Source organism: Neovison vison, chromosome 10 (assembly GCF_020171115.1).
Source record: "Neovison vison isolate M4711 chromosome 10, ASM_NN_V1, whole genome shotgun sequence".
Lineage (NCBI taxonomy): Eukaryota > Metazoa > Chordata > Mammalia > Carnivora > Mustelidae > Neogale > Neogale vison.
Genome location: NC_058100.1, coordinates 39,480,463 through 39,503,838, shown reverse-complemented (window position 1 = coordinate 39,503,838; position 23,376 = coordinate 39,480,463). Strand labels below are relative to the sequence as shown.

The 23,376-nt window shown below is 37.0% G+C and overlaps 1 protein-coding gene across 10 annotated transcripts in view; it reads left to right on the top strand.

Moving 5' to 3' along the window:
• Positions 1-23,376, top strand: part of CEP170 (centrosomal protein 170) — a 126,468-nt gene that overhangs the window by 1,065 nt on the left and 102,027 nt on the right. The gene's annotated exons all lie outside the window — the stretch shown is intronic.

Sequence of the window (23,376 nt, the reverse complement as noted above, 5' to 3'; positions counted from 1 at the left end):
GTGTCCTAAGTTATGGAACCCGGGGGTGGGGGTGGTTAGAGGGGGCGGGAAGGGTGGTGTTTAGTAGGGCTGTAGGGATTTATTTGAAGAATGTGAGCCCTGGAAGACAGGGACGGTGCCTGTCCAAGCATTGCTAAGGTGATAAACACGACATTACTAGATGGCCCTGAAGACTGGACTTAGAAGGGACTCGACGACGAGGCTGTTGTGTAGCAAGGAAATGAACCAGCAGAATTGTTTTTTCATTGGGTGGGTAACGCGTTCACGTTCCTAAGGGAATAGACTAGGCTCTATCTTTCGGTTTTGTTTTCTGAGCAATCAAAACAAAAAGCGAGCCCGGTACATTTCTGTTTCTCAGTTTGTTTATTCATGCTTTCCTTCTCTTAATGAAAATTCACTCATTTGGGAGAAATGTGGCGGGGCAGATGATCGTTGATTCAAAAATGCATCTTTTAAAATGATTTTATCTTGAGCTCTCAATGCTTACAACCGTTTGCTGGCGTTAAGACAAGCGGAAGAAAGAATGAAGCAGGATGGGGAGGAGCAGGTGGAGGGATAATGGGGGAGGAGAGTTACATTGTGAATACTGTATCTAGATCTTCACTGACACAACCGCAGCTGGATGTGTTTGAAAAATTTAGTAATTGAGTTGCAAGGTACAAATAATTTTCTATTTTTCTACCGTTACTTTTAAAAAAAGTAAAACCAGTGCTGTTTTGCATCCTTCCTAACTTTGTGGATATCATAGGATTTTGGTGTTTTAAAACTCAAGAATCTAAGTGCACTTGACATAGAGGAAGACACTGAAACGTGGAAAGTTAACCGAATTGTCTGTCCAAGCGTCACTGCTGTTGAAAAGCAGAGCCAGATAAAACCAAGATCTGTTCCTCCAGTGGGCTCTTTTGGTTTGGTCCCTTAGTCCCCCTAGCCTGTGAAAATTTGTGGAAAGCGTCCCTACATGCTCCTTGAGTTGTCCTTAACAATCCAGTTCATTGATACCCCTAGTCATATTAACCTAGTCCTTTTCTTTGTGATGCAAAAAATAATTCTACTGAAGTGGAACTTTGTTATTATAAATTAACTTACAGTATAAGGAAAGGTGCTCTAACATGGGCTTTTCACACTTGATCTTAACCAAAAGGCCAAGAGGCGATAACATGGGCTTTTCATAAGAAAAAAACTTTTGGAAGTTTTTCCCTACTACTTATTAGTAAACATATTTTAATACTGTGTCATGATATTCAGTAGTATTTTATGGCATGATGAACTCTAAGGTCTGTTAAAAGTAAAATTGCCTTGTAACAAGAACCTGTGAAGTTCATTTTTCTTCAGTGAATTACATTATTCTCCCATTAACTTTTGAGGGAAAAAAATCTAACTTTTTATCAAAATTTGTTTTTTCATTTAATTGCTTTTGATAGAGTGCTTTTCTTGCTTTATAATCTTACCCTTTAATTCTACTTTGCATTTTAGTAGACTTTTTAGAAAATTTATTAATATGCCCTTTTAAATTTTAGCTTACTTAAAAATAACTAAATTCAGCATGTGGAGTTATATTAAATCGAACTTTAAATGTATTTTATTGGTAAATTTCATTGTTCTCAATTACTTTGGAAATAACCACTGCATGTTTTCTATCTTAGCCTTAGAATAATGACATTTATACTATAAAGTTATCATGTATTATGCTCACTAATTCAAATATTAAAGTGTTTTTAAAAATTCTATGCTTAGTGATTTGCTTTATTCCAAGTGTCAGTTTTTTTTTTCAGTCACAAAACACTGAAGTTTTATTGTTGCATCTGATAGTAATCAGATACCACTCATCCAATACTGAATACTGCCTATGTTTAAACTTGTTAACATTTTTTATTCAACAAAATTATACTCCCATAAAATAATTTTTAGTATTTGAATTTGTAATGATTGATTTTGTTCTCTATCGTGAACATTGGGGTTTTAAGCAGTGTCCTATTCAAATAACTAACAGACAGCAATGTACTGAATGGCCAACTAAAATATCTGTACAGTTGCAAATTATTAGGGAAGTATAACAAAAAACAGATACCATCTGAAAAATCCTTGGTGGGTAGATAATATGGAGGAAAATGTTGAGTGTTGCTATGTTTCAGTAAGAAATTAATTTCTTCTGTTGGGGAGAAACTCAAACCATCCTTACTTCATAAACTTATGTTAATAACCAAGATTTCCAGTAATCAGCTACCCTTGGTGAAATGGGATTTAATTTATTTCAATTTTTTGAGGGACTGAACTAGCCAGTATGGGCAATACAAAAGAATAAGACATCTCTCTGGTAGTAGAATTGATTAAACTAGACAGTTGGTCTAGTCTAGGTAAATGATTATGCAAGAGTATATCTATGTTCTACTTTTTTTGGCCAAAATGAATGACATGGTCCATATATACTGAAGGACCTCTTTTATGTCAAAGGTAGAAAGGAAATGAACAAAAGCAAGGTTAAAGAAAACCTTAAAAAATTACTTACCTACAAAGAGGGATTGTACAGAACATGAAAGTGGAAAAGAATCTCAAGTATGCGTTGCTTAGGTTTAAGAAACAATATGAGACATAGCAGAGAATGTCATTATTTGATTATACCAATAAGCAATAAGTAATATAGAATATTACCCTTTGGAACATGATATTTATTGAATAAATGACTAATACCTACCATGTCTTCAAACCTACTGTGTCAGGCAGTGCATATGCCTGTATGTGTGTGTGTGTGTGTGTGTGTGTGTAATTCATGCAATAGTCTTGTATATAAGGTATAAATTTACACATTTAAATTTGAGAATGTTTGAATTAGAGTTAGTGAATAATTTTGTCTCTCTGTCTTGCATTGCTAAGTGGTAGACCCTATAAGTGAACCTTTGTCTTTTTGACAAAAGCCCAGATTCTTTCCACTCATCCTTTTTGGTAAATTAAGAAAGCAAACTATACTCTTTTCTGATTCACAAACTTTTAGAATTAGAGGAGACCTTACAGGTACCTGGTGCAGTGTACCTTCTACTACTGCGCATATCCCTGAGGCCTTACTGAGTCCAATTTCTCTAAGAACCACACTTACATGAACAAAGAGGCATAGGATGTCTCATTTAGCTTCTGGAAAGTACAATAGCAAGATCATAATTAAATCGAGCTGGTGTCTGCTTTACTATGTAACTTCTCCCCATTGGTTATAGTTCTGTCATAAGAGGAAGATTACAATGTAATACAATACAATAAGGTATTTCTTTGCTAGGTTTTCGCTTTCAATACAATAAGGTATTTCTTTGCTAGGTTTTCGCTTTTCTAAATTAAATACGATAACCTTACAACTTCATATGATACTGTTTCCTTTACCTTTCTCATCAGTTGTCCCCTAGATTTAGTTTTGTCAGTTCTGTTCTTTTTGTTCTGGTCTAGTTTTTATATTTAATTCTGTAATTATGGTCTGAATGCAGTGTAGTGAAATTATCTCTTTCCTTAATTCAAGCTGTACACTTGTGTTTACAGTCTAAAATTGTGTTAACTCTTTAATAACAGTAATATCTTTGCTAGTTCTAAGCAAAGAAAAATGAGAGAAAAATGTTGTATGGCTTTCAAGTTATTGTTATGCAATTCAAGGGATTTGAGTTTCTATATTTCTTCTTTTCTAATGTTAAAATGACTTTCTTGGGGTGCCTGGGTGGCTCAGTGGGTTGAGCTGCTGCCTTCAGCTCAGGTCATGATCTCAGGGTCCTGGGATCAAGTCCCTCATCGGGCTCTCTGCTCCGCGGGGAGCCTGCTTCCCTCTCTCTCTCTCTGCCTGACTCCCCGTCTACTTGTGATTTCTCTCTGTCAAATAAATAAATAAAATCTTTAAAAAAAATAAAAAATAAAAAATAAAATGACTCTCTTTATGAAATGATAGTTCTTAATGAACAATAAAAAGTTGGCAGTTATGTAGGTTTTCATTTTGTTTTTTTTTTTGAAAAATTGGAAACCACCAATTTTATGTAGTCAACATAAGCCAGTGTCTTTTTTATTTTAAGATTTTTCCATTCTGTATGTATACATAGATGATTTTTTGAAAGTGTTAAACTTTAACCCTTTCAGATACCATCTCCTTTGATGTAGCTATGGTTAAAACTTGTTGAGATCTTCCATGAGTCTGTCATCCAAGGGATTAGTTTCCCTTCCTGGCTTTTACACACTTACAAATTTAACAAGTCAGCCCTCTTATGTCTTCCTCCTGGCTGTGTACTGGATATAGCTGAGTACAGAGCCATGCAGATTTATAAATAGAGTAAATGTAACATAAATAAAATATGCTTGAGAAAAGAGGTGACACAAAGATAATGAAAACCATTTGAATGTTTTTTGTTTGCTTTTAATCAAGGAGAAGACCATTATTTTCTCCAGTATGGAAGAAGTTGGTCAAAGCTCAGTCTGTTGCATAATAATGGATAATTAGACAAAAATGAGTCAAGGAAGCATAGGCACAATGAAGAAAATGTGGAGTAAGTGGATAGACTGTGATGGGGAGACTGCTATTTTTCATTTGTTTCTAAGTAGTCCCTCAGAACATTGAAATGGTTCAAAAAAAATGAAGCAATTTTAAAAACAAATAATATGAAAAACCCTCCTACCCCTCACATTGTTGCTGAGTTAGCACGTTCCCTAATCCAATAGGTAACTTTTTATTATTTCTTCTATATCATTCCAGTGAGGTTTTTTTCCCCCAAAGTTAAGCAAATATATATTCTTAGCCTGCTGCCCATCTTTTATACGAAAGATAACCTCTTAAGACAACATACTGCGCCTTGAGAGTTACCATTTTAGGAGCAGTTAGGGAATACTGTCCTGTGAGGAGGCGGCATTTCGCTGACACTTGTCTTAGGTGAGGAAGTAAGCCATGTAGGTGTGTGGTTGGACTGTGCAGTGGTGCTGAGACAGGAATGGGATGAGTGAGTTTGGAGAGTAAAGAGAGCACTGGCTGGAGATGAGTGGGCAAGAGGGAGAAAGAAGAGGAGGAGATGAGGTCGGGTAAAGATTGTATTGTAGGGTTTTTAACTTCACGTGTTTGGGGAGTTAATTGGGGGGTTGATTGGGGGATTGACAAAAGAATTGTATTGTATTTTTAAAGTATAGTCCGAAATGTTTTGTGGAGAACAGACTGGACAGGAAAAGGAGAACAGGGAGGTGAGCTAAGAGACCATCGGAGAGATCTATACTAAGTTGTTAATGGTTTTGACTACAGCGATAAAGGCGGAAATAAAGTTACAAGGTCTGTTTTTTTAAAAAACCAGAATTTTGGATACGTTAAGTTTGAAATGTCTGTTAAACATCCAAGTGGAGCTATCAAGTAGGCATGGAATATACAAGTAGAGAATTCAGCAAAGTTCAGGTCTGAAGATATTTAATCTTAAGCATCACCAGTAGAACATATTTAAAGCCATAGGACTGGAAGACATCCCTTAGTTTGAGTTGGTTAGTTAGGTGGAGGAGAGGTCCAAGAGTTGAGACCTGATCGTCTTCGGCAGTGAAAGCTTAGCAAGGGAAAAGGAGCGAGCCAGAAAGATTGAAAAGAAGTGGTCAGTGAGATAAGAGTGTGCTGTCCCAGAAGCCAAGTAAAGAGTATTTTTAGAGATAAGTGATGTTGAGTCAAACTACACCACCTCTGATCACCTGAATGCGCCTTCTAAACTGGATGTGGACATTTTGCTAGAAGTCCCTTTCTCCCAGTTTTTTGATGGGGATGTTCACAATTATTCTCCCCCAGAAACTACTAAATCTGAAGCCCTGAACAAAGTTTGATTTGTAGCCAGGCCCCTGCTCTTTCTCGGGTGGACGTGGCTGCCACTGCTGCCGCGGACTGGACAGGAGAGAATTGCTCTTCAGTGAGAAGAATTTGCTGTCAGGGATTGATTCAGTCACTACTTCTGTGATCTTAAACACATCATTTCATTTCAGAAGTCCAGTGTCTTCATCTGAAAAATAAATCTAGTGATATTCCATTTACCTCAGAGGTTTATTTGGAAAGACAAATGATGTAAAAGACAGATGGAAGGTTTGGTTGCCTTAACCCATCACCCCAGATGTGGGGCCACTAGCTTGTGTCGTGTTTGAAGAAACGTTTTGTTTGGGGTGATGAACAGAAATAGTTTTTCAATCTCACACTGTGGGGATAGTTTTCTTCTCCTTCTGCATTTCATCCCCATGAGGCAGTTTTGCACATTATTTTAGTGTTCTTGGGAGTGGAAAAAAAGACATGATGCGGAGAAGAGGCTTTGAGATAGTAACTTTCTCCAATCCTAAACTCATCTTTTAATTCCAGGCACAGTGTCTAAATGAGACCAAAAAGTAAAGTTTTCCTTTTTTAACTGGCTTTTTTTTTTTCCTGGAAGGTATTTTACCAGATAAGGGTTTTTACATCTTATGTGAAATAGTAAAGTACAAATTCAAAGCATAGGGTATGTTAGGGGACTTGAACTCAAGGCAGTCAGCTAGAAACTGATTTGAGGAAACAGAGGATAGGGAAAATGAGCATACTTGATATGGAGGTATAAAATATTTATTTTGGTGAAAAAGGAACATTGCAGATAGAGGACTTTGAGCAGTAATTCTTAAGCAGTAAAGACGTTTTTGAGGCAATAGGACTATATTATAGGATATAACTTCAAAATCTCTATCTTGAGGACTCCATGTATTATCATTTGCTCAGTTGCTCAATAAACACTTCTCATTGGATAAGCAACGTATTGCACCTTATTTTTTATGCTTTTTTCCATATTACAAAACTAATTCTTGTCTTTTGCAGAATACTTAGAAAATACCATTATGTGAGGAAGAATGCTTTCTTGTAGTCCCACTAGCCCATGATGCCACTGTTACATATTCTTGTCTATTTTGGTTTAATCTGGTAACATATTATCATGAGATTAAACTTTCTAATTTTTCTTGAGGGTATAGGAGTCCATGTTATCAAACTTATAATTTACTTACAATTTATGGAAATTAAGGGTATTTTTAAAATTGTAAACAACTGTGAATTTCTGTGCAAATTAATATTTTTCTTTGCCAGTATTTTAAGGTTTTTTGTTTTGTTTTGTTTTTTAATTTATTTGAGGGGGAGAGAAGAGCAAATGAGAGAGAACACAAGTGAGGGGGAGGGGCAGAGAGAGTGGAATTAGTAGGCTCCCTGCTAGGCAGGGGGACCAAAGCCTGTCTCATTCCAGGATTCAGAGATCTTGACCTGAGACCAAGGCAGATGCTTAACCAGCTGAGCCACCCAGGCACCCCTCTTTGCCAGTATTTTAAGAAATTAACTGTATCAAGGAATATTTAGACTTCTAAAGCTGTTTCCTCAGGGCACCTTCCCCTCAGGTCATGATCTCAGAGTCCTGGGATCAAGCCCTGCATCCAGCATCGGGCTCTCTGCTCAGTGGTGGATCCTTCTTCCGCCCCGCTCTCTGCCTGCCTCTCTGCCTACTTGAGATTTCTCTCTGTCAAATAAATAAATAAAATCTTAAAATAAAATAAAATAAACCCGTTTCCAATTTTCTGATGAAACCCGCCCCCCTGCCCTGGTCTTTCCAATATATAGTTCCATCATTGGTATATGAGGTTGTTGCTTCAACCCTACACCAATGCTGGATATTACATATCTTTTTAAAAATTTTGCCAACATGATAAACTGAAATATATCTGAGGGGTTTTTTAAAAATACATTTATTAGCAAAAAAAGTTTATTGCCCATTGTGTTTCTAATCTGAATTGCTTGTGTGTGCCCTCCGTTAATTTTTTCTGAAAGAATGTTCATTATTGTATTTACTTGTAGCAATTCCTTTGTTACGTATGTTGTAAACATTTTTCCCAGATTGTCATTTTCCTTTTTAAATTTGTTTTTACCAAAGACATCAAAGATTTTTAACTTGTGTATAGTCCAATTTCTCTTTTCCTTTTCCTTTGTGAAGTAATACCACTACACAAAGTTTCATTAAATACATACCTCTATTTATTATCATAGAATTTGTGATGTGAATATATGCAAATGTGTTAATTTTTCTAAAATATGTTAAGGCCTATATATATAGCCTTCTTTTTTTTTTTTAAAGATTTTATTTATTCATTCAACAGAGAGAGATCACAAGTAGGCAGAGAGGCAGGCAGAGAGAGAGAGAGGGAAGTGGGCTCCCTGCTGAGCAGAGAGCCCGATGTGGGACTCGATCCCAGGACCCTGAGACCATGACCTGAGCCGAAGGCAGCGGCTTAACCCACTGAGCCACCCAGGCGCCTCTATATATAGCCTTCTTGAGATATATATAGATATATATACACACACACACACACACATACACATACATATATATATATGTATTCCCTTGCCATGTTTCAGATCATAAAAAAATTAATAAATTGGGCTACATCTCAATCCAAACCCCAAAAGGACTTGTTCAAATAACCCTGACAAAATAATTCTAAAATGCATCTGGAAAAAAATAACCATACAAGGAGAACTAAGTAATTTCTGTTAAAACCAGTGTAGGGTAGGGAGAACAGTCTGTCCATTTATAAATGGATATCATAAACCCATGTTATGAAACATGGTAATAATATAATAGTATAGAAATAGGTAGATGGAATAAAAGGTCCAGAAATAAACCTAAGCATATGAACAGAACATTTCAAATTGTATCAGATAATGAAAGAGTTATGCACCTGGGTGACTTAGTCCTTTAAAGCATCTGAATCCTCTTTTTTTTAAGATTTTATTTATTCAGAGAGAGCATAAGCAGGGGGAGTGGCAGGCAAAGGGAGAAGCAGGCTCCCCACTGAGCAAGGAGCCCAACATGGGACAGAATCCCAGGACCCTGGGATCATTACCTAAGTGGAAGGCAGATGCTTAAACCTACTGAGACACCCAGGCATCCCAAATGTTCAACTCTCGATCTTGGGTCAGATCTTGATCCCGGGATTATGAGCTCAAACCCCGTGTAGGCTCCATGCTGGGCATGAAGAGCTACTTCAAAAAAAGAGTGGGTTGTGGGGGGGGACACACCTGAGTGGCTCATTTGGTTAAGTGGCAGCTCTTTCTGGCTAAAGTCATGATCTTGGGGTCCTGGGATTGAGCCCCACATCTGGCTCCACGCTCACCTAGGAGTCTGCTTCAGGATTCTCTCTCTTCCTCTGCCCCTTTCCCCGTTCTTCCTCTCCTTCTCTCTCAAATAAATCCTTAATTAAAAAAACAAAAACAAAAACAAAAAAACAAAGAGTAGTTGAAAGGTAAGGAAGTAGAATCAACAAAAACAGACTACTTTTTAAAGCCTGGCCCTAATAGGAAGGAGATATAGCTCTTTTAAATGAGCTATGTGTTATCTGTACTTAATTTTCTTTCTTTCTTTCTTTCTTTTTTTTTTTAATATTTTATTTATCAGAGAGAGAGAAAGGGAGAGAGAGCGAGCACAGGCAGACAGAATGGCAGGCAGAGGCAGAGGGAGAAGCAGGCTCCTTGCCAAGCAAGGAGCCCGATGTGGGACTCGATCACACGATGCTGGGATCATGACCTGAGCCGAAGGCAGCTGCTCAACCAACTGAGCCACCCAGATGTCCCCTTAATTTTCTTTCTTAAGGTCTAAAATTTTTCGTGCTGTCTAATAATTCATTTTATAGCATATTTTATACAATTCTATTGTGAAGCAAAATTGCAAATGCAAAAACTTAAATTTAAAACATTAAGTTCTTCTAACATACAAGAATACATTAACCCCTTTTGGGGAAAGTCATTAATTTTAGGACATGGCATTCTGAAAAGCTAAGGCATCCTCGGATTCCAGTAGGCATTTGTATTTTTATATTCCAGCTTTGCTGCACGTATTGGTAGCTCCACTTGTGAGAGCTGGATTAGAATTTTTCTTAACAAGAAATAGCATTTCTTAAAAACAGTAAAACAACTTGCCAAAATGAATTGCTCTCTAAGGGTATCATGTTCAAAATCCAAAAGTTATGTTGGCCTTGGAAATTCAGATTTACTAATATGGGTACTGAGTTCTGTTCCAAAGTTACTTTCTGCTTCACTGATTTGAGTTTTTCTTTGATAGGTATGTATACCTTATGACTAAAAAATAAGTTTACTGTTTGACAAAATTCAAACATAATAATCAAAATCACTTCTTAAATATGTATAAGAATTTGTTGATCCAGTATATGTGAAGTAGCAAAGTAAATTTTTATCAAACATATATCAGTGTCAAAAATAAGAACAGAAATAGGGCTAATATCCAGAGTAGGGAAGAATAACTAAGAAATTTATGAATCTGAGTTCCTAGGCACTTCCTGAGAATAAAAATTATTCATTTTATATTTTGAGTATTTTTATTTGATCATGTGAAAAAGTCTGATCCAAGTCCCCAGGAAATGAATATGAAATTAATATATGTCTGTGAAATGCAGGATTGTCATATCTTTCACAGGATTCTCAGACAGCTAATGGACGTTAAACTAGTTCAGACAAAAAAAATGTAACCATAGAAATATCAATAAGATTCATTAACTTAATTAATTTAATATTTATTTTTACTTAATTTTATTTTTCCTTTTGCTAGTGCTCACCCCATCGTAATTGGTCTTTAGTAGTGTGACATGATTTTATCTGTTTAGTGCAGTTAGGAAACAACTTTTCTATCAAAAGTTGCAAAACTCCAGGGAAAAAAGAGGGGGGTCATAGGAAGGCAGGAACCAAATTGTTTTCTTTTGAGACATTTGTATAAGCCTACATTTCTTATAAACTAAAACACATATATCATTTTATTTAATAAATACTGTCATCAGATATCTGCTCCAGAAAATCCAGATGGCTTATTTTCTGTCACAGATGACTTTTGAGGGTGTTTCCTGATCTTAGGATAAATACACACACACACACACACATACACACACACACTTTGTCAACGAGGTGTAAATAAAAGAGTACTTTGCACAAGGAGTTAGATCTCCATTTTAGTTTGCCACGATACCAGTATGCCATTGAATAAGTCTTTAATCTTATGTTTCATTTTGCTCATTTGTAAAAATAAAAGGCTTAAACTATATTGTTTTTCTAAGGTTACTCCCAACTTTTAAAGCCATATTGCGTGTGTAGAAAATACAGAATTCTTCAGTTTTGTGCTTATGGCCCTTTAGTCACAAAGAAAAGAGTCAGAAGATTAGGAGGGCATTTGTGGTATGCAGTGGTACACAGATATGGAAAAAGGGGAAGAGGGTAGGAGTGAAGAGAGACAAAGCATTTGGAAGGTGAACTTTTTTTTTTTTTTTTTTGGCATATCCTGATATTTGACTCAGAGTATTACCTCCTACTAATAATTGTTCTAAATATACCAATAAGCTTTTAATCTGTTGTAGCTGTTGCTTTCCTCTAATATGGAGAAACTCTTCTCCAAATGAAATAATTGTCAATAGAGCATTTCTCTTTAGCTGTGTCTAGAGATTCCCTCCCTTAAAAGAATTGCATTCTCAGAAATATTCACACTGTAAAATATTTCCAGCAAATCATTACATACCTAATGGCATGTACCCTGGTATTAATGAACCTAATCACTTTAGGCATCTGTAGTCTAATTAATTATAATATAAAAAGAATAGACGTATAGTAATAGTTGAAATGATGGTTGCAGATTTTCAGCCAAAAGGTAGCCTTGCTTGCTTACATAACTTACTAATTTATATGAATGCTGTATACCTTTATAAAGGAAAACATAAAGCTCTTTATGCTGTTGTGATCAGATCAAAATTTTTCTTTCCAACCTAAAATATCTGGCAGTTTTGTGTGTTTATATTCTATACTTTGAAAGCATATAAAGCCATTTTAAATTAATGTAAATAATCATGTGATTCAGGGCGCCTGGGTGGCTCGGTGGGTTAAGCCTCTGCCTTCGGCTTAGGTCATGATCCCAGAGTACTGGGATCGAGCCCCGCGTCGGGCTCTCTGCTCTGTGGGGAGTCTGCTTCCTTCTCTCTCTCTCTCTCTCTCTCTCTGCCTGCCTCTCTGCCTCCTTGTGATCTCTGTCAAATAAATAAATAAAATATTTTTTAAAAAATCGTGTGATTCCTCTTTGTGTAGAGCTGAACAAACTAGAGTGGCCACTAGCAATGTATGAAATTAAAATTAAGATTTAAATGAATTAAAATTAAATAAAAAGTTTTCTCAGATACACTTGCTATTCGTATTTCAAGCGCTCAGTAGTTCACCTATGGCTGGTGGCTTATATGTTGGACAGTGTAGATATAAAACCTGTCCATAATCACAGTTTTACTGCAAGCCCTGTTAAAGAGTTATCTCTCAGCATTATGGTGAAAAGAAATATTGCATAATTTAGGCTAGTAACAAGTTAGGCAGTAAATAAGCACATTTTTGATATTTATAAAATATGTCTTTGCTTTAAACATGCTCTAAGATTCTTCAGTGATTCTGTAGTTTGAAGTTTGATTTTGGTTTTCATGCGTTGTGCTGATACTGTGGTTGAATTTATATCCACCTCCCAAACAGTTAATGTATGATTAGTGAAAGGAGGAAGGTAATAATCATGAGCAGGAACCGTCTTTAAGGGGCACGTTAGACAGTGATATGCTGAAATACATTATAGACCGATGACAGGAACAAGAGAAATTGTTGTCAGCTAAGAAATTGTTGAACTAGGAAAGGTGAATCCAAAACGTTCAGCTTTAATATCTTTACAGACCCTTAACCTTTTTCCCGCTGTCAGCCCCTCCTTTAGAGTCTGTTTTCAGTCCTTCAGTCCTTTCATGCACCTTTTCCTGACAGCGATGTGAGACCTGGCAGAGTTTTTCAGATCATTGCTCAGTGAGCGTAGAGATAGTTTACTTTTCTTTCAGATAATAGGTTTCTGATTCATGCTGTACCTTATTTACTAAATTTGCCTCATTCTTCTAGATGAGTCAGCTGATTTTTTTTTATCTGACTTTAACATAAACTGATTGGTTCTTACTTGTCTATGGACTTTGCAGGGAGGCAGTCTTGGAGCCTGCTGGTGGTCAGGCAGGAGGGTGAGAATTAGATTAAACATAGACTGAGTCTTGCATGAACCTTCAGTGTTTATGGCTCAGAAAGGTAGTGTCAGAGAATATGTTACTAGGTAAAAATACATTTCTTTTCAGTCATATTCAAATTCTTAAACCAAAGCTGAGAGTGTAGGAATTGGCATCACTAGCATCATTTCAGGTATACTTGAGAAGAATACGGAGGATTCTGTGGTTGCAGGAGCAGTCCAGAACTTTCTGTATGAAAGCCCGGTTTTGAATCAGGGGGGCTCCTGTTTCCTACTAGTAGACTTGTGACCTTGGGGAAGTCATTTAACTTCAGCTTTCTTGAAGAGAAAAAATTATGCTCATGTGCTTGTTTTGGGAGTTAAATGAAGACAGAGTATAAGCACTCAGCATAGTTACTGGCACAAAGGAGGTACTTGATAAATGTTTGAATCTAAGTCTTTTTTTTTTTTTTTTTAAGATTTTATTTATCTATTTGATACACACAGAGGGAGGCAGGGAGAAGTGAGAGCCCAACCCAGGGCTCAATCCCAGGACCCTGAGATCATGACCTGATGCAAACACAGACACTTAACCAACTGAGCCACCCAAACACCCCTGAATCTAAGTCTTAATTGATTTCTTGTGAAACAGTAGCTGTGTTTTAACAAAGTTGTGCAGTTCTACAAAAGAAAGCAAGTCAGACTTTACATTTTTCATATACTGGCAGAGAAAACTTGGCAGGAACTTTTAATGTCTAGATAATTTATAGAAATCTATAACTTGTTTGCTCAAGCATTTTCTTTAAGCACTTCATAAAATGATTTTTATGAAGAAATGATGTCTTATTAAATCACTGGTTTTTCCTTTCTAAGCTAAGTCTTCTTTTGAAAATGTGTAATAAACTCAGATATAGAAAATATGGCTATTGTTATTGGAATGTCATCATTTTTTTGTGAAAAAATTTTTCATACTTTAATAATGCCATTTTAGGTGAAAACTGTAAATTACATTTTTCTCAATACTTTTTTTTCAATATTTGCTTTGCTTTTTTAAAACATGTAATTAATAATGTATGTGGCAGGTAATAAAGGTAAAATTGGAAGCACTCATTTCAAAATAATCAGAAGTATATGAGAACAAAAATTTTTCTAGTACCAAGTTTGTTCACGTGATCATGGAGGAGGCATCTTTGTAAGTATCCCAAAACAAAGCACAGCTGTGGATTTATTGTTTTGGATTAACCATACATTTCAGGTGGAGGGGTTGGGGCTTTAAAAGAAAATTTTTCCCAAGAGTTTATTTTTCATTATCTGCCCCATGTCAAGTTAATTATACAGCAGAGCTGAAATTTTTAATATGTTTTAAAAATATGTCACTTTCTCAGAGAGGTTTCCCCAGAACACCCAGCAGCCTAAACACCAGCGCTCTAAAACTGTTACATTACGCTGTTCTCTTTGTCTTCTTATGTTCCTGCCTTCCCATTGTCACTAAAGTTGTCTTAGTTTGTTTACTTAGCTCTTCTTTGTCTATTTTTGCTTCTGTGGGATAAAGAACTTGATCTTCACTCTCTCCCTCTTACCTATAGTGCTTAGTACTTAAATACCTGTGAATAAAAAAAAGAGTAATTCATCTTGGAGTAATCTAGAAAATGGGATCCTCGTGTATAATTGGTGCATAATGTTTATGTTCATTTTTGTAGTTAAAATAAATTTTGTGAGCCTATGTATATGAAAGTAGTTCTTAGAATGATATATGGTACATGGCCAATAAATGCTACCTATTATTAATAAAAGATTACAGATAATGGGGCTCTGGGTGGCTCAGTGGGTTAAAGCCTCTGCCTTCGGCTCAGGTCATGATCTCAGCGTCCTGGGATCGAGCCCGACATCGGGCTCTCTGCTCAGCAGGGAGCCTGCTTCCCCCCCTATCTCTCCCCCTGCCTCTGCCTACTTGTGATCTCTGTCTGTCAAATAAATGAATAAAATCTTTAAAACAAACAAACAAACAAAAAAGATTACAGATAATTATGTCTATTTGCTTTTATAACATACGATCAATCATATCTATACCTTATTTGATCCTGGATCTTTAGTTGAAATGCAACCCTAATTTTTTTTTTTTTTCCAAAAGACAGAGGCTTTAATGTTAAGGATATTTTCCACAGGGATTTTAATAGGGGGGGAAATGTGAAATAGAATTTTGAAGTGAGACATTTGTTTAAAATTTCTCAGTTATCTTTTGCGTGCTTGGTATAAAGGGATAAAAAGATATGGTATTAATAGCAACTTGACTTCTAATTGCTTAAACTTGGAAGCAACCAAGATGTGCTTCAGCAAATAGATGGATGCATGAACTGTGGTAGATCCAGACAGTGGAATTCAGCACGAAAAAGACACAATGAAGTCACATGAAGTCAAGAAAAGACATGGAGGAACCTGGAATGCATATTAGTAAGGGAAAGAAGCCAATCTGAAAAGGCTGCATACAAACCATGCGATTCTAATGATACGGTATTCTGGAAAAGGCAAAACTGGTGACAATAAAAAGTTGCGGGGTTGCAGGGGAGCGATGAGTACGCAGAGCACAGGGTTTTTAGGGCATTGGAAATGCTCTGTGGTGCCATAGCGATGGATACATGTCCTCATACATTCGTCTGGATCCATAGAAGGTGCAACACCAAGACTGAGCCGTGACGTAACGCTGGGTCGGGGCACGGTCCTCCGCTGTAGAAAATCCCTCGCTGTGGTGGAGGATGTTGACACCGAGGGAGGCCGTGCCTGGTGACGGGATGTGGTATTGGGAAATCTCTGTACCTTCTCCCTGAATCTTCCTGTGAACCTTAAACTGCTTTGAACAAATAAAATCTTAATTACAAATTTTTTTTCAAAGGAATGGTACAAGTTTTAAAAGCGTGTATGGCGGTTGTTCAGTTCACTTTAATGAATAAGCTATACTGTCGGCTAATTTTTTTTCAAGTTTTTATTTAAATTCCAGTTAGTGCACAAACTTTAATAATTAGTTTCAGGAGTAGAATGTAGTGATCCATCACTTACCTACTACACCCAGTGCTCATCACAAGTGCCCTCCTCAATTCCGTCACCTGTCTCCCCCACCCCCCCACCCCCGACCTCCCTCCAGTAGCTCAGTTTGCTCTCTGTGGTTAAGAATCTGTTTCCTGGTTTGCCTCTCCCCCACCCCACATCTGTTTTGTTTCTTAAATTCCACTTATGAGTAAAATCGTATGGTATTTGTCTTTCTCTGACTTATTTCATTTAACATCATATTCTCTAACTCCATTCATGTCACTGCAAATGGCAGGATTTCATTCTTTTGATGGCTGAATTAATACTCCATTGTGTGTGTGTGTGTGTCTATTTTTATATATACACACATCTTCTTTATCCATTCGTCAGTCAGTGACCACTTGGGCTACTTCCATAAATTGGCTGTTGTTGAGAATGCTGCTGTAAACACTGAGGTCCACGTATCCATTCAAATCAGTATTTTTGTATACTTTGGGTAGTTTTACTGCTGGTTTAAACAGCAGTTCCAGGAAGTGAAATTTATTACTTTTTCCCTTTAAGTTTTCATTTATTTTGTTATGAAGATCACATTTTCTTTTTCCTACTGTTACTGATTCGTTCAGGAAACAGAGCCCGGTAGGTACTGGACCAAGCCCATGAAGATCATTTCCACCCTTTCATGCCAACTGGTTCCAGAAGACAGGTTGTCACTTGGATTCATCTGTAGATAATATTTTATTAAAGAGAATTGCATATATAGAGAAAAGCGTTTTCAGCTGTGTAGATTGATAGTCCTAAAGCTACAGCCGTTATTTCTTACTCTGCAATGGTAGGGCTTGGGGGATAGGAGGAGGTTCTTTCTCTGTAAAGCCATCTGGTGATGAATCAGCCGGCTGATTGCCAGAAGCATAAGGATATACTGCCCTTAACATGTATTTTAGCTCAAGTAATTGCATACACCTGACGATCATTTATAGACTAGTTTTCCTCAAACCTAATAATCGGAGTTAAATTGGTCTTTGCTGTTGGTTATGTTATGCCTTACTTCATAGTTCGGTTTAATGTTAGTACATGTCGAATATTCTAGTGCCTGTCTCACAGCATTCTAGTAATTAATATCACTTGGATTCTTGCCATCAGTCCACAATTTTAATTATAAATGACTGGAAGTAACATTTTTTTAGTGTAAATAAACAAAACCAGTAAAATATGTGGAAGGTTGAAACTTAGAAGTGTAGTTGAAGCTCCATGCCCTGCTGAACATCTGCAGTTTTTGTTTTGTTTTTTAATTTAAACCTTTAATTTTTAGTACGTTCAGTTCTGAAGTGAGCTAGGATCTAACAGGAAAGTCCATTTTTAAAGCCAGTTATAGCTGTCGGGAGCATAGAAACTGGACTGTGATTCTGGGTCAGTGTTTACTTCCCTCTGACCTTCAAAGGTCAGAGCTTTAAGCTTTAGTCAGGGAGCTGTTGAAAACTATGTGACAAGGAGATGAAGAATATGGAAGAGACAACTGAAGGCGGGGGTGGAAAGGGCTTTAACTGTAGCAAAGGTTCAATGATTAATTTCACCTTCTGTCCCTGGAGATTTCCAGATTATCCACTTTCAACAAGATTTTCCGTAGGTCCGGGACTACTCATTCATTCGTTAGAAATAGCTAGTCAGTCGGTCACTAGGGGTGAAGCCCCATATTAGGCTCTGGGATGCAGAGAGAAAGATCCCTGTGGTCAGCTCTGCACTGACTTGGAGGGATCCTACCCCAGTGTCCCCATCCCAGGCTGGGGGAATGACAGCCTCCTGTTTGTTCCGGTATCACTTCAGGCTTATCTCCTCGCATCCACTGACCAACATCGCCCAAGGACTAAGTTCCTTGTGGAAAGTTTTATTGTTTGTTTTGTCTGTCCGCCCTGTCTGCCCAGAGCACCCAGAATTGTTAGGTTTCTCACACTGATTGTAAGAACTGGGAGTAAGAGGATAAGTTTTTCTTACATTCAGATAGGTCACCAGCTAGACTCATTATCATTAATGCTATAAACTTAGAATTTAAATTACACCATGAGAGATGTTTGGAAAAGTATTGTTGGGCTACGGAGAAAAGATTGGCTTACTCTGCCATGGGAATAGATTTACAGAAAGGCATCCGTTTTGTACATTGTCATGCTCTGAGATTTCTTAAGTGCTAAAATTAAGCACAGAAGATAGATACTAATATAATTTTGTATCAAGTCTAGTGTGTATTTCTGAGGCTGTAGGCTTTTGAATTTAAGTGGTTACACTGTTAGAAAAGTCAGTGAGGATTGCTGGTATGAGAAATGGAGGAGTTTCGAGTTGCGTTTCAGTTTTATTGTTAGTCATTTTAAATGGAAATTGTCTATTTTTCATTAATAGATAGGCTTTTGGATTTGTAATTCTTAAGTGAAATTTCCTGGAATTTTTACTCTTTGTAATTAAAGGTCTTATCTGTTTCTCATACCCAGAAGATACTCACATATTTAGGGTTTTGTTTATTTTTCATAATTATGTATAAAACTCTTAGGACTCTGAATCTGTTTGATTTTTTAATCTAAACCTAAGCCATACCTATGTTAATTATATGTTTCATGATTGATGGGTCAACATACAGCATATGGTCTAATCCCTGAAACATTACTAGTAAGTTTTGGGGGTAATCTTGTGGTTGGGTTTTTTTTTTTTTTCCCCAATTTCTCATTGTGTAAATTCATGTTTTATACTAGATAGTAAATTGTAATACTCTAGGGGCACCTGCGTGGCTCAGTGGGTTAATAAAACCTCTGCCTTCGGCTCAGGTCATGGTCCCGGAGTCCTGGGATCGAGCCCCGAATCGGGCTCTCTGCTCAGGGGGAGCCTACTTCCCGCTCTCTCTCCCTGCCCGCCTCTCTGCCTACTTGTGATCTCTGTCAAATAAATAAATAAAATCTTTTAAAAAAAATAGTAATACTCTGGTAGTACCACATTCCCTTCTTTGAATTCAAAGAACCCCAGGATTTTTATTTAATTTGATCTTTAATTTGGAAGGGTGATACTTTCATAATAACATTCTGCCTATAGAGTTCTTCTGCTTACCAACTAAAAATCTAAAATATTAACTCATGAAAGCCTCCAGAGTAACAAAATTTATGTTCCAAAGCCGCCTCATTTATTCACAGGAGCTCTTGTTTATATTCTATTTGTTTGAGCATCGTTGCAATATACTTATATTATTTTTGAGGCTTTGCAAGAAGGAATAGACCCAGTACAGTGAAAAATGACAACTGACAGGAAGGGAGAAAACAGAAAAAAATAATGTGAGTACAGTCTGAGAAATGAGAACTAATATAGTATTAGGACAGATACATGCATATTAATAAATATTGAGAAACTCACTATTTTGCAGGATGGTTTGATAACCTGGTAATTGTAATAATCATGACCCACTGAATATAATTTTCAATTTTGAGTCTTGAGAGGAAGATAAATGTGAAATTTAAAATACTTTGGGAGTACCTGGGTGGCTCAGTCAGTTAAGCATATGACTCTTGATTTCAGCTCAAGTCTCTGTCTCAGAGTTGTTGGTTCAAGCCCCACAGTGGCCGCCACACCCAGAGGAGCCTACTTAAGAAAATAAATGAAATAAAAATAACATGAAATACAATATTTTCATCCAAAATGGTAAAACTAAAAACTGGTATTAATCCTTTAAGGCAAGGGTGGCAAACTTTTCCTGTAAAGGGCTAAAAAGTAAATATTTTAGGCTCTGTAGGCCATATGATCTCTGTCAATCTCCGCTTGGCTGTTTCAGTGCAAACGTCTGTGTTCTCATAAAACTTACTCAGAAGGGCACCTGGGCGGCCCAGTCAGTGAAGCAGCCAACTTTTTTTTTTTTTTTTAAGTTTTTAATTATTTGACACAGAGAGAGAGATTACAAGTAGGCAGAGAGAGAGGCGGAAGCAAGCTCCCTGCCCAGCAGAGAGCCCGATGCAGGGCTCGATCCCAGGACCCCGAGACCACAACCTGAGCCGAAGGCAGAGGATTAACCCACTGAGCCACCGAGGGGCCCCAAAGGAGCCAACTCTTGATTTAGGCTCAGGTCATGACGTGCGGGGCTCGGGTCAGGCTCCACCCTCAGCATGGCACCTGCTTGAGTTTCTTTCTCCCCACTAACCCTTCGCATGCACATGTGCGAGCTTGCTCACGCTCATTGATTTTTTTAAAAGATTTTTTAAAAAATATTTTATTTATTTGACAGAGATAGAGACAGTGAGAGAGGGAACACAGACAGGGGGAGTGGGAGAGGGAGAAGCAGGCTTCCCGCCAAGCAGGGAGCCCGATGTAGGGCTCAATGTCAGGACCCTGAGACCACGACCCGAGCCAAAGGCAGATGCTCAACGACCGAGCCACACAGGTGCTCCAAATTTTATTTAAAAAAATCTTAAAAAAAGAACTTTATCCACAAAATTAACAGGAGGCCAGAGTTAGCCAATCCTTGCCTTAAGGGAAAACTTGAATGTCCAAAACAACTTGTTCTAAGACAGACAGAAGAAATATAAAACTAAGCAAAATAAAGATTCACTATGTCTCTAATTTAAAAACAGCAATCAAGGCAGAGAGAGTGCTTGAGTGGCTTTTTAAAATTACATTTACATTTTAAAATTACATTTTAAAAAATTCTGGTAAAATAGACACAATGTAAAATTGACCATTTTTAGGTATACAGTTCAGTGACATTAATTGCATTCACAATGTGTAACTGATAATGCTATTTCAAGAACTTTTTATTGTTCTAAACAGAAATTAAGTACTTGTTAAATACTAACCCGCTCTCTGCCCAGCCTCTTGTAACCTCCATTCTCCTTTCTGTCTGTATGAATTTGCCTATTTTAGGTACCTTATGAAAGTGGATCATACAATATTTGCCCTTTTGTGCTGTCTTTTCTCGTCATAATGTGACAGAGTTCATCCGTGTTATGTGTTAGAATTTCATTTCTCTTAATGATGGAATAATATGTCATTGAATGTGCAAGTAATATTTTGTTTGCTCATCTGCTGATGGACACTTGGGCTGTTTCCACTTTTTAGCTGTTGTGAACACTGGTGTACAGGTATGCCAGAAGTACTCCATACCATTCCATTCTTTGAGTATATACCTACCTGGGAGTGGAACTGCTGGATGACATGAAAATTCCGTTTTCTTTTTTTATTTTAATGAGAGAGAGGGCCCAGGGGAGGAGCAGAGTGAGAGGAACAAGCAGACTTCACCCTGAGTGGGGAGACAGATGGGGGCTCCATCCCTTGACCCTGAGATAACAACCTGAGCTGAAGCCAAGTCAGATGCGTAACTGACTGAGCACCACAGGTGCTCCTCTGGCTTTTTAAGATACAGCAGCTGCACTTCGTTACATCTCCACTAGCAATGCACAAGTGTTCCAGTTTCTCCACATCCTCATCAACATCTGTTTTCATTGTTTGATAACAGATCACATATATCTAATGGGTGTGAAATGGTATATGTTATTGTGTTGTTGTTTTTTTTAAAGATTTTATTTATTTATTTGACAGAGAGAGATCACAAGTAGATGGAGAGGCTGGAGAGGCAGACAGAGAGAGAGAGAGAGAGGGAAGCAGGGTCCCTACTGAGCAGAGAGCCCGATGCGGGACTCGATCCCAGGACCCTGAGATCATGACCTGAGCCAAAAGCAGCGGCTTAACCCACTCAGCCACCCAGGTGCCCCTGTTATTGTGGTTTTGATTTGTATTTTTCTAATGATTAATACTTTGGACATTAGTCCCTTATCAGAAAAATGATTCTCAAATATTTTCTTCCATTCCTTTCACTGTTGTGGTAGTGCCCATTGATGTGCAAAAATTTTATATTTTTATAAAGTTCAATTTATTGTTTTTTTCTCTTGTTCCCTGTGCTTTGGTGTCATCTGTAAGAAACAATTATCAAATAAAAGAGTCATGCAAATGCCCTCTTTTTATCTTGTTAGAATTTTATATAGTTTTAGTTCTTATGTTTAAGTCTTTGATCCATTTTGAGTTAACTTTTGCATATAGTCTGGTAAGAGGCCAATTTCATTCTTTTACAAGTGAATATCCAGTTTTCCCATGACTATTTGTTAAAAAGACTCTTTCCCCCCAAGAACTGGTATTGGCACCCTTGTTGAAAATCAGACTCTATATATGTGACAGTTTATTTCTGGGCTCTCTGTTGTGTTTCATTGGTGTATATATCTGTCTTAATGGCAATGTTTTAATTAAAATTGCTTTGTAGGAAGTTCTGAAATCAAGAAACATTGTGAACATTTCAACTTTGCTTTTCTTTTTCCTAGTTGTTTGGCTCTTCAGGGTCCCTTGAGATTCCATATGAATTTTAGAATGGATTTCTCTATTTATTCAACAGTGCTCTTGGGATTTTGATAAGGATTGCCTCAGATCTGTAGTTTGCGTTGGGTACTCTTGTCATCTTAACAATGTTGCATCTTCAAGTTCTTGACGACACAGTGTCTTCATGTATTTAGGTCTTCTAAAACTTCTTTCAGCATGTTATATTTTTCAGTATATAAGTCCTGAGCCATCTTGGTTATATTTAATCCTAACTTTTTGTTATTTTTGATGCTGTTATAAGTGGACTTAAAAAAAAATTTCCTTCTCAGATTGTTCATTTGTAGTAAGTAGAAGCGTAAGCAATTTTTGACTGGGTTTTATATCCTGCAATTCTTCTGATTCTTGTCTTGCTGTAAAAAGTTGTTGGGCCTTTTTTTTTTTTTCCTTTTTTTACTTCTTTCATTCCAATTTTGATATCTTTAATTTCTCTTCTTACCTAATTGCTATAGCTAGGATTTCCAGTACCATATAGAATGAAAATGATGGAAGCAGGCATTCTTGTCTTGTTCCTGATTTTAGGGATGCAGGTTTCAGTCTGTCATTATTGAGTCTGATGTTAGCCATGGGATTTTCATATTTGAACTTCATCGTGTTCCCTTTTATTCCTAGTTTATATGTGCTTTTTTTTTTTTAATCGGAAAAAGGTTTTGAATTTTGTCAAATGCTTTTTTTGTGCACCAGTTGAGATGATCATGTGGTGTTTTTTCCTTTGTTCTTTTTTCTTCATTTATTCATTTTCATTTTCTTCATTTTTTTTCTTCCTTCGTTAATATGGCCTATCACATTGATTTTCCTACCTTTTATTCCAGGAATAAGTTCCACATAGCTGTTGTATATATTCCTTTCAATGTGCTACTGAATTCAGTTTGCTAGTATTTTGTTAAAGAGTGTTGCATCAATATAAGATAATGGTCTGTGGGGTTTTTTGTGTTTTTTTTTT